The sequence below is a fragment of the Dasypus novemcinctus genome, chromosome 22 (genome assembly GCF_030445035.2).
Source record: "Dasypus novemcinctus isolate mDasNov1 chromosome 22, mDasNov1.1.hap2, whole genome shotgun sequence".
Taxonomy (NCBI): Eukaryota; Metazoa; Chordata; class Mammalia; order Cingulata; family Dasypodidae; genus Dasypus; species Dasypus novemcinctus.
The window spans coordinates 801,868-814,551 of NC_080694.1; the positions used below are offsets into that span (position 1 = coordinate 801,868).

General features: G+C 41.9%; 1 long non-coding RNA gene across 2 annotated transcripts in view; it reads left to right on the plus strand.

Moving 5' to 3' along the window:
* The first annotated feature begins 10,518 nt into the window (after positions 1–10,518).
* LOC139437289 (uncharacterized) overlaps positions 10,519–12,684 on the plus strand; it is a 50,213-nt gene continuing 48,047 nt past the window's right edge. The window contains exons 1-2 of one of the 2 annotated variants that reach the window (XR_011647014.1): positions 10,519–10,606; positions 11,336–11,422. This is a non-coding gene — a long non-coding RNA (uncharacterized lncRNA). Of the gene's footprint in view, positions 10,607–10,678; positions 10,977–11,335; positions 11,423–12,684 lie in introns of those variants that run through there. The other variant, XR_011647015.1, reaches the window with a different exon arrangement.

Here is a 12,684-nt window from a genome sequence, read left to right on the forward strand (position 1 = left end):
GGATACTGGATGCAATCCTCCTGCTTTTAGTTGTAGGCACTCTAGGCTCCTTGGTGTGGTGGTTGACATTCTTCAACTCCATGTTAGCTGAGTGGGGTAAGTCCAATAAATCAGATTGTAGGAGTTGAAGTCTGTTGAGGCTCAGGGCCTGGCTATCATATTGTCAGTCCAGAGATTCAAATCCCCTAGATATATCTTAAACCCCAGCACCAACTACACTTCCAGTAAAGTAGCTTGCTTATTTATGTCTGTGTTCCCACATGCTTTTCTTTGGTCCACCAGCAGATGGCACTCATTGTCAGGCCTTCAGTTTGATGTCTGCCCAGAGTGTGTTTGCATCCATCAGACCAGATCACTGTGATAGAGAATCCTAAACTTTCTCAAAGGCAGTTCCTCAGGCTGTGCTGGTAGTCCTCTCCCTCATCCCAGGTAGGCAGTAATTCCATTCCCTTCTCTGTCCTCAACAACCAGTCCTGGTCAGTAGAGGAAGAGAGTGAGATTGTCAGATCTCCTCAGTCCTGGATCTCTTTAGTCCCCTGCTGGCTCCCTGGCAAACAATAGCAGGGCCCCAGGAGGTTAAGCTTTGGTCCACGTATGTAATATTTTGGTGGTCAGTGGAAACTTGAAGAAGCCAATATATATGACTTATATCAGGGATTCTGAACCTTTCAATTATTGATTTCATTACAGTCTCCCGACAGAAAGGGTTAATCTTTATTGTGCATGAAAATCTTGTAGGGAACATATTTAAAATACTATTTTCTGTAACTTATACCTGGATATTTTTATCCGTGGTTTGGGGTGGAGGACCAGAAATCTGCATTTAATTAAAATACATTAGTTTTCTTGATTAGGTACATGAACATAATAAAAAGTATCTGTCTAGAATAATCTCATGATGACTTCTGTCCCTTCAGCCTAGTTTACTCTGCCACTCTTTCAAATTATTATTATTATGAATTTCTTAACTCTATCCAGAAAGTTTTTCCTAAGGAAACAACAATTCATTTTAAACAAGCCTTTTATCCTACTATTATATGTATTGGATGTTTTTAATTGTACCACATTGATTGCCTTCGTTTTCCTATATGGATATATTGTCATTTCTTTTTCCTCTGTTTTCCATGGGGTCAAAATTTAACATCCTAAATATATAAAATCCTATTTCATTTGATACGAACTTAACTTTCATGACATGTACATATACTTTACCTATACCTCTACAGACAGGGAGATTTTGTAACAATGAAAGGATCAACCTAAGGGAAAGATATGACACCAGTAAAAATATGCTCATTTAACACCTAAGATTCCATTTAATACCTAGAGCAAAAAAAATTGACACCTATCTGAGGGATACCCCTGTCAAGGAGGAGGGGGAAAGCTTGATGTCTACTGATCTCCCAAATTCAGGTCCTTGCACTATGCTCCAAAATTCAGAGCACTCATCCTGATTGTTTTAATCATATATTTATAAAGTTTGGCTCACCAAGAACATGTTCTCCCCCTGAAAGTACAGCATATACTAGTTGATTTCCAATGATTGTCTTGGAATGTATGAGCAAATGAATGCCTGAATGGATGGCTCACCAGGCAGAGGTGAAGATGTAAGAGAGTAGAGCATATTGTTGAAACTTTAGGTTTTCCCAAATGCCTTCAGTAACATACCCCAAACTGAATGCTTTGAGATGTTAATAGCTATTCAATTAAAAACAGGAGTTCAGTACTCAAACTTTATCTTCTCTGTTCCTTATTTGAATATGCCCAATGCCCATTTTAGTGTCTATTTTTTAAATATACTTTTAAATTTTTTAAAAAAGATACTTAGACTACATGTTACAAAAAATATAGAGGGGATTCCCATATGCCCCAATCTCAACTCTCCCATAATTTCCCACATTAGCAACATCCTCCATATATTTGTTACAATTGGTATATTTGTTACAATTCATAGATGTTTGTTACAATTGATGAATATATTTTGGAGCATTGCCACTAAGAGTGTATTATAGTTTACATTGTAGTTTAACTCCCTGCCCATCACGGTGTTTAAGTCCATTTCCCCATGTTCACAAACTTATTAGACCAGAATTTTATTAATATCTGAAAGAAGTGCTCCTTGGAACACTGTTTAGAATATGCTGACCTTTAGTGTAAGATAATTCTGTTGGGTGGTTTGCAGATGAGTCGTAGAGGTGGGTGGTGGCCAGTTTGGAGGTTTCCATTCTAAAATGCTGGATGAACTTGAATTTTATTATGCAAACTATATAAATAATTGAATGGTTTTAGATAAGAAATATTTTGCATTTTTACACATGTGCTAGCCACAATGTAGAAGATAAAGTTGAGGGAGGCTGGACCAGAAGTGGAGAAATTATTTGGAAGCTTGTGACAATAATCCAGGCTATCAGTGATGAAATACTGGACTAAGTCTACAATGAGAAATGGGGAGGCAGGGTGGAATTGAGAAGATATATTTAGGAAGTAGTATTGTTGTGGAATTTAAGAGAAGTTCAATTATTTTAGTATAGAGAGGCCAGGACTCAGGAATGATTTTGAGAAGGAAAAATGGTTTATTGACGGCCGGCCGGACTCGGGAGCTTTCTGTTTGAATCCCGAGCCCCGAACAAGATTTTCAAACGTCTTTTATACAGAGAGGAAAGGCCAAATGGTCCCTTTGTTTCAGTTCTCAATAGGCTTCAATTAGCATATATCTCTTTCACATCTTAGGTAAGCTTTTAGCAAGGACTCCAGACATTTTAGATAAGCCTTGGTTTTTGCATTTCCCCTAAATACTTAAAGTTTATAGCCCTTGCTTTGTTAAACATTTCCTGGGACTGGAGCCTGCTGGTCCCTAAGAGCAGGACTGCAGCCTCTTACCGTTTCACACCCACAAGTCAAACAACTTAGTTATCTCTGAAGAGACAAAGAGCCTTCCACCCATAGCCCACATCAGTATTGACACATCTTCAGAGTAATTGTATTTCAGAATGATAGAGTGGGAGATATATAGGAAATTTTCCAGTTTCTGGCTTAGAGAATTGGGCAGGGGTGGTGACATTCATACTGAAAAAGAAAAGGGTGTAGAACTGTGGGGTAACAGCCTTAGTTTGAGGGATCTATGAAAAACAAGTGAGAAGTTCACATCTGGGACTCGGGAGAGAGATCTGGGCTAGATATGAAAAGTTAAGAGCCCTTGGCATCATGCTTGAAACAATAGGTTTGGATGTGGTCACTGAAATAGACTATGGTGAATGAGAAGGAAAGTGAGAAGACTGAACCTTGTGGAACATCAACATGTAAATGGTTAACAGAGGAAGAGGACACTGAGATGTATGAAAGAAAATTAGCAGGGAGCCCCAAGAGGTAAATATGGTGAAGCCAAGATAGCAGAAGGGGAAGAACATAATCAAATCTGTTAACACTACAGAAAATCAGGAAGGAAAGTTCAAGAATGATAAAGAAAGTGGCCTTTCATGTGAGAATTTGAATGTAATTGGAATACCCATAGGAGAGTTGTTCCACTGGAGTGGTTGGCTGGGTTCAGCAAGTTGAAAAACACAGAGGGCTGAAATAGAAATGAATAGGTCTGGAGAGGGACTGCATGGGACTGCTTCTAAGGGGTTTATCTCTGAAAGGACAGCCAGAGGAGGCTGTGTTGGGGTCTTCAAGGAAGCTGTCCTGACACTGTCCAGATGTCACCAGGGAAGACTGTTATTGGGCATCATGGGGGAGACCAGCAAGGCTCTATACAACAAGGCTCTCGAGCTTTGCTCTTTGTATAAACAGAAAGTGCTAATTGTCCTGTGCATTAATCAGTCCTTTGGCTGATGTCAGGCAAAGGAGACCACCCCCTGTGCTCTGGCCTCTCTGTGCCCCACCTGGGCCTACAGCAAGCCCAGAGGATCAAGCAGTGCCCTGACCTCATCCATGCCCTGCACTGAGCATGTCAGGGCACAATGGCGGGAGTCACACAAATAGAGGACTCCTGTACCCAGAGGCTGGCAGGCTCATTCTAAGTGTTTTTTCTGCCCTTGGAAAATGTATTAGCCAGCCAAAGGGGTGCTGATGCAAAATACCAGAAATTGGTTGGTTTTTATAGGGTATTTATTTTGGGTAGAAGCTTACAGATACCAGGACATAAAGCATAAATTACTTCCCTCACCAAAGTCTAATTGGAGCAATATGGCTGCTGATGTCTGTGAAGGTTCAGGCTTCCTGGGTTCCTACATTCCTGGGGCTTTTCTCTGGGCTCAAGGTTCCTTTCTTCCTGGTGCTGACTTCTCTTTTCTCTGCATGCTGACTTCCTGGGACTTCAGCTTAAGTCTTCAGCATTAAACTCCAACATCAGAAATTCTCAACTCTGTTCTTTGCCACACCTTTTATCTGTGAGTCCTCAACCACCAAAGTGTGGGGACTCAATGCCCTAATCATAACTCAATCAGGGAAGTGGACTTGGCCCAATGGATAGGGCTTCCACCTACCACATGGGAGGTTCATGGTTCAAACACCGGGCCTCCGTGACCCATGTGGAGCTGGCCCACATGCAGTGCTGATGTGTGCAAGGAGTGCTGTGCCACACAGGGGTGTCCCCCACATAGGGAAGCCCCATGCACAAGGAGTGCACCCCATAAGGAGAGCTGTCCAGCATTTTAACCCCATGGAAAACACAGGAAAAGGAAATGACAATATATCCATATAGGAAAAGGAAGGCAATCAATATGGTACAATTCAAAACATCCAATACATATAATAGTAGGAAAAAAGGGTTGTGTTTAAAATGAATTGTTACCTTAGGACAAACTTTCTGGATAGAGTTAAGAAATTCATAATAATAATAATTTGAAAGAGTGGCAGAGTAAACTAGGCTGATGGGACAGAAGTAATCATGAGATTATTCTAGATTGATATTTTTCATTATGTTCATGTATCTAATCAAGAAAACTAATATATTTTAAATAAAATGCAGATTTCTGGTTCTCCACACCAAATCACAGATAAAAATATCTGAGTATAAGGTATAGAAAATAGTATTTTAAATATGTTTCCTACAAGATTTTCATGTACAATAAAGATTGAACCTTTCTGTTGGGAGACTGTAATGAATTTAATAATTGAAAGGTTCAGAATCCCTGACATAAGTCATATATATTGGCTTCTTCATTTTCCACTGACCACTAAAATATTATATTCCTGGACCACAGTTTAACCTCCTGCCACAATGTCTTTAAATTATAGTTTTGTTTTTTATTTACCAAGAAAGGGTTCTTATTTGCTTTAAAAAAATTATCTTTTTTATTATTATTCTTTTTTATTCATTGTCTCTAATAACAGTTATATGTTATTTAATTATCCCTGTAAAAGCTATCACTTTCAGCATTCTTGCATCAGGAAAACTTTTTCTTAAGAATGGTATGTTTTCTTCTCTGTGAAAAACAAATATGTAGTTGCTTTTTAGCCTGAGAAACTATTTAACAAAAATGATAAAAGCATGGCTGCCCTGATAGAAGGGGCTGAGGGTCAGAACTGTGTACTCTCAGTTTCCTCCATGACTCTTGCATTAATTCCTCACTGCTGTAATGGATTCCGTATAATGGGTTGGCTTACCAACAGGGATTTACAGACTCAAGGTTTCAGAGGCTAGAAGGCTCGCTTCCTCCCAGAGTCACTACCTTGGCTTTTCTGTCATGTGCTGATGCATATGGCTGCATCTTCTCCTTTCTCTTCTGGGTTCTGTTGACTTCCAGCTTCAGGCTGCTCCCAGAGCTTCCTTTCCACATCCATTTGGTTTGCTTATAAGGACTTCAGCGACACTGGATTTAAGGCCCATATATTCAAAGGTCCTATTTACAAAAGTGTTCCCACCCACAGACCATGGGTTGGAACCTGAACATACCTTTTGTGGGGGACATTATGCAATCCCCAACACCAATGATTCCCTCTGACAACTCACCTTTCCAATGGGACCCAGAAAGCAATAAAAAAATCATTAAGTGAAAAATCACTTTGGAAATCAGTATTTCAAATGTCCACAATTCTCACTTTGCTCTGAACACTAATTCAGTCAAATTTGATGCAATTTGTATTAACTCTCCTTGTGAGAATGTTTACTTTAGCCTTTTTTATAGCTTTAACTTCTTTGGGGCTTTAGTTTCAAGAGGATTTCATAATTATTTCTATAAATATATATTTGTGCATATACTAAAAAACCATTATGGAAAGATGGGGTACAAATAGTCTGAATACATATTCATTATTATTATCTTTATTGAAATCTTGTTAACTCAAATGGCTTCCATTACTTTACAATGATTCTTCTGGGAATATGGCAGATTAGCAAGACAGAGGATTCTCTTCTCTTCCAGAAAAATAGCTAGAGGACAGGCAGAAATGGCCTGGAAAGAAACTTCTAGGGGTCAGGACCCCAGGAGAAGGCTGGACACCACCAAGCAGAGAGAGGGGCAATGGAAAAAACCATGGTGACAAAACTGTGAGTACATGCTGCAGCTGCCAGTATCCACCCCCACCATACAGACACTTTGAATTCTCAGGCCTCAGGGCCACTGGCTACAAACCGGGACCCACCTCTCAGAAGTGAGGAGAGAGCAACACAGCCTAAGGCTGGCTGCTTTCGGCCAACTGTGCCCTTGAGCTCCAGCATGCGGCTGGGTGGGGCCCTGCTATTGTTTGGAAGCAAGCAGGGGACTAATTGCCCTCTCTATTGACTAGGACTGAATGTTTGAATTAGGGGGCTCTTAGCCTCCAGGCAGGATCCTCTATCACAGTGATCTGGTCTGGTGGATGCAAACACTCTCTGACCAGGCTTTGAATTGAGAAGGCTGACAAAGAGTGCCATCTGCTGGACCAAGGAAAAGCATATAAGGAACACAAATAAACAAGAGAGGCATTTTCTGGTCTTCACAGTCTCCCTCCCCAAGGGCCTAGGAAGCAGGTCTGCAACACATTACTCTGCTCAGGGCCCAGATCTGAGCAACTAACAGGGACAATCCTAAGACCCAGAACAAGTTGAACCAAGAATCAAGGGCACCAGTAACGCACAGTCTCCTGCCACTAAATCCCTATGAAAGGAAAGTGAGCATCTGAGTAAACTCACCATTTAAATCAGATGCCTAGACATCAGGAAAAAGTTACAAGTCATTCTGAGAAAAGAAAAGAAATGACCCAAAAAAAGGAATCTATCAAAGTTCCCAGAAGAGACACAGGATTTTAGACAACTAACCAAGGAGATGCACACAAACTTCCAAAATCAAATTAATGAATTGAAAGATGATATGGATAAAAAGATAAAAGATATCAAGAAGACAAGTGAGCACAAAGAAGAATTTGGAAGCCTGAATAGAAAAGTAACAGAACTCATGGTAATGAAAGACACCATAGTGGGATAAAAAACAAATTAGAGGGGAGCAGTTGTAGCTCACGTGGTTGAGGATCTACTTTTCATGTACCAGGTCCCAGGTTTGATCCGTGGCACCTTCTAAAAACAACAAATGAAAAAATGAACTCTCACTGCAGTGCAGATGTAGCTCAGTGGTTGGGCATCTGCTTACAATGCACAAGGTCCTGGGTTCAATTGTCAGTACCTCCTAAAGAGGAAACAAACAAAACAACAACAAAAAACATTAGAGGCATACAACAGCAAGTTTGAAATGACAGAAGAAACAATAAGTGATGCAGAAGACAGAACAGCAGAAATGGAAGAGAGAAAAGAACAGAAAGAGAAAAGAATGTGAAAAATTGAGCAAGGGCTCAGGGAGTTGAGTGATAACAGAAAACACAACCACATGCATGTCATGTCAGTTCCAGAAGGGGAAGAGAAAGGAAAGGGGCAGAAAGAGTATCTGGGGTAATAAGAGCTGAAAATTTCCCAACCCTTATGAAAGTAATGACCTTGCATGTCCAGGAAGCACAGTGTACCCCAATCAGAATAAATGTGAATAGATCTACTCCAATAGGTCTATTCAGATTCATAGTAGGTCTAACAGGACTACTCCAATTGCCAAATGTCAAAGATAAAGAGAAAATTCTGACAGCAGCAATGGAGAAGCAAACTATCACATACAATGGATGCCCAGAAAGATTTTTTGTGGATTTCTCATCAGAACTTGGAGAAGAGAAGACAATGGCATGATGTAATTAGGATACTAAAAGAGAAAAACTGCCAGCTGAGAAATCTTTATCCACCAAAATTGGCCTTCAAATATGAAGGTGCATTTAAAATACAAAGAAAACAGAAATTAAGAGAATTCATGAAAATGATTCCATTTTGTAGGAAATATTAAAGGAGGCCTTACCACTTGACAGGAAAAGACAGGATACAGAGGTTTGGAAGAGATTATAGGAGAAAGAATAGCAGAAAGGATAATCAAGAGAGTGAAAATACAGACAGAAATAAGACATGACATATGAAAACCAAAGAATAAAATGATAGAAGTAAATAACGCATTTACTGTAATAACATTGAATGTGAATGGATTAAACTCCCCAATCAAAAGATATAGGCTGGGAAGCAGACCACATGGAGGGTCCAGGGTTCAACCCCCAGGGCCTCCTGTCCTGTGCGGTAAGCTGGCCTATGTGCAGTGTTGCTGCACTCAAGGAGTGCCCTGCCATGCAGGGGTGCCCCTGCATAGCAGTGCCTTATGTGTAAGGATTGTGCCCCACAAGGAGAGCTGCCCCATGTGAAAAAAAGTGCAGCTCACCCAGGAGTGGCACTTCACATGGAGAGCTGAACAGCAAGATGATGGAACAACAAAAAAAAAGAGACAGTTTCCCAGTGCTGCCAGATAATGCAAGCAGACACAGAAGAACACACAGCAAATGGACACAGAGAGCAGACAATGGAGGGGGAAGGGGATAGGAATAAATAAAATAAATCTTTAAAAAAATGATACAGGCTGACAGAATGGATGGAAAAACATGAGCCATCCATGTGCTGCCTACAAGAGACTCACCTTAGATCCAGGATAAAAACTGCCTGAAAATGAAATCTTTGAAAAAGATGCTCCATGCTAACAGTAACCAAAAAAATCATGTCCTCTACACAAGTAAAAGAAAAAACTTGCAAACTTTGATGAGTGATTCTGCAGTTCTTTGGGATTTGAGGGTTCTATGACAATGGAAATGAGGCCACTGCCTCTTGTGGTTTAGAAAAGCCTGAGAGAAGAGAGAGAAGAGGCAGGAGGATGAGGGGGAGGAGGGGGAGGAGGAACTGGAGGGAGGAAGGGAGAAATGGGACATAAAGAATGCCAGGGAAGGTTCATGTGGTCAGAGAGGACCCTGCAAGGGCACTAATAGAAGAGGGGAAGCTTAAGTGAGCTAGGAGAAAAACCCTCTGACCAGGTTCTGTACTAGAGCAGAAAAGAAAAATGCTTTAATTGGTTCTAGTAATGAAGTCTAGCAAGAGACTTGCTCAATTGCAAAATTCCTTTTTCCTCCTAATTCATCTTGAGTATGTCTGTGTTGATAACACTTGTTTAACATAATACCCTAGCTTTTAGCCATTTTTAGAACTAGAGAAACCTATTCCTTGTACAGGAACCAGTCAGGATTTTTGTGGCTCCTTTGCAATGTAGGCACACCTTGTCCTTTTGGATGGCATGGAACTCTACCATCAGCAGGTGACAACTCAGAACTGTGCAGGTGAGAGATATAGTAGAAAGAAAAGCATGATAAGAGCATTATAATTATGAGAGTTTCTTTTTCCTCCACTTCACATTATCTGTATATTTTTTGTTAGGTGAAAGCGACATAACATAAAATTAACAATTTTAACAGTACATTCTGTGGCATTTAGTATATTCACTATGTTGCGCATCAAATTTATCTAATTTCAGAACATTTTTATCCATTCTGAAGGAAATCTCATAGACCCAAAAGGAGTTACTCCACCTTTCCCACTCCTCTCAACCCCTGCCAGCCATTAATCCTCGTTCTGTCTCTCTTTATTTGCATAGTATAGTGGGGGATAGGGGGGTGGGAACCTCATATTTTTAATGTAACATTTGTGCTCAAGGTAGCTTAAAAAAAGGCAATTAAATAAAAAATTTTTTAAAGTTTCCATTTATATGATAGTTTTTTGACATTACAGGAATAATCTATTTGGAGAGATTACACAAGTCCCAAAAGATGAATTACTGGTAGTTTGTCACAAGTATTGCTCCAAAATATTCCAAGTGTTGATTCACTTATAACCATAGCATTTCATAGGTCTTAATTTCCCTTGAAGATTTTCCACTTTAAAATCCTGTGTATCTTGGGAAATTACAATAATTCTGTTCATTTTAACTATTTTTATAATCTTGGGTTCTAGAATCACGACCTGTTAGTTGAAAAGGGGCCAGTAACCATCTGTTTACAATGAGACTTCCCGCTCCCCCCCACCCAGCGCACCTCCTGCTGCCCTTTATTGCGCTGCACCCTGAGCTTCAGTCTTCTGTGACAAAGAAGAATATTTATCTCACAAGGGGGGTTGGGGCTGACAACTCCTCCCGGGAGGCGTCCCCATACCTGGTCAGGAGGATCTGCGTGGCTGCCAGGCGCTGGCCGGATGTCAGGGGTGGGGAGACCCTCCTCCCGGAGGATGCAGGTAGGGGCCCCGAAGTCTAGTGGGACTGGAGCGGGCAGGAGCCCTAAGTGCGCAGGCCAGCCTGGGGCCGCGGCAGGGGTGGGGCTTCTGTCAAGGGCGTGGAGGGCGCTCAGCCCCGCCGCTGGCCGCGCAGCGGCTTTCCCCACCGCTCAGCCCCGCCCCTGGCTGTTTAGCCCCGCCCCTGAGGCCCCGCCCAGCACGCGGCGCAGCGGCTGCAGCTTTCAGACCCTCGGGGGTTCCAGTCCCGGCGGTGTCCTGGTTCTTGGGCCTGGCGGAGGCTCCGCGCGCGGCAGCGAGCACTGGCCCGGAACCCTCAGGCGGAGCGCACGGTCCCTTCTCAGATGCCAGCCTGCTCCTGGCCCGGAGCCCAGTACGTGTGCGGACCCCACCAGGGGACGCGGGGCTGCGGGGGCGCGGGGCTGCGGGGGCCGCCGGCAGCGCAGAAAAGCGGACGAGCGGCCGACCCCGCGCTGCGCTGAGGACGCGCCCGGCTGCACGGCCGCCAAAGCTCCCGCTGTGCGGTTGGGGGCTGCCTTCGCGGGGCCCGTGGGCGGCGGGGGACCTGGGGCCTGCTTCAGTCTTTGGCATTTTTCCATACACGGATAACTTGTTTATTCTGTGAAAGTTAGTTGAATGAAATTACCTCGTTAGAACTGCAGAGCTATTTACGATGTACCACCTTCTCTTATCCAAGCCCCGGTTGATAGGCATTTGTATTTTTTTCCCCAGTTTTGGCGGCCATGAACTTGCTGTGGGAATCATGGTACAGCAATTTGTCTTGGATAGATATCTCGAAGTGGAACTAGCAACAATGATGTAAGTTTATATTTTTAAGAAACTGACAAAATGTTTCCCAAAGTGGCAGCACCATTTGGCATTCTCACTAGAAATATATGAGGGTTCCAGGTTTTCCACATCTTCTTTAACAGTTGGTATTATCTGTCTTGATTTTAGCCATTTTACTATGTCTATATGATAAGTCATAGCAGGTTTTAATTTGTATTTCCCTAGTGATGAAAAGAATTGAATGTTTCTTCTCTGGTGAAAGTGTTATTTACATAGTTTCCCATTTTTAAGTGCTGTTTGTTGTTTTTTTTAACAAATCATTTTTATCAATACTTATCAACAAAGCATACAGTTCACTGCACAATCAGTGGTGTTTGGCAGCATCACATAGTTGTGCATTCATCACCTCCATCATTACTAGAGCATTTTCCTAATTTGAATAATAATTTAAAAAGTAAATCCATCACTTCTTCATCTGTGCTTCCCCTACTGTTCACAGCTCCCCTTTTTGGCTATTCTTGCACAGATACTTTTATTTCCCCTCTATAAATTGATTTATATTTATGTTTTATGTAAATGGAATCATACAATATGTTATACATATTATACAATATATTTAGTTCATAGCGATCCTCTGTTTATTGTATTTGTCCTTTTGTGTCTGGTTTGCTTCACTCAACATAATGTCCTCCAGGTTCATTGATGTTGTCAAATGTTTTAGGACTTCTTTTCTTTTTTTTTAAGATTTATTTTTTATTTATTATTCTTCCCTTCCCCACCCCACCCCCAGTTGTCTGCTCTCTGTGTCCATTTGCTGTGTATTCTTCTTGTGTCCACTGGTAATCTTGTCAGCGACACCCAGAATCTGTGCCTCATTTTGTTGCGTCATCTTGTTCTGTCAGCTCTCTGTGTGTGTGGCACCACTCCTGGGCAGGCTGCACTTTCTTTTGTGCTGGGTGGCTCTCCATACGGGGTGCACTCCTTGCACGTGGGGCTCCCCTATGCGGGGGACACCCCTGCGTGCCACAGCACTCCTTGGGAAAATCAGCACTATGTATGGGCCAGCTCATCACATGGATCAGGAGGCCCTGGGTTTGAACCTTGGACCTCCTATGTGGTAGGCAGATGCCCTGTCTGGCCAAATCTGCTTGCCCATTTCTTCTTAAGTACTGCATAATATTCCATTGTGGGAATATACCACTGTTTGTTTATCCATTTGTCAGTTGATGGGCACCTGGGTTCTTTCCAGCTTTTGACATTGTGACTAGCACTGCTATGAACATGAGTGTGCA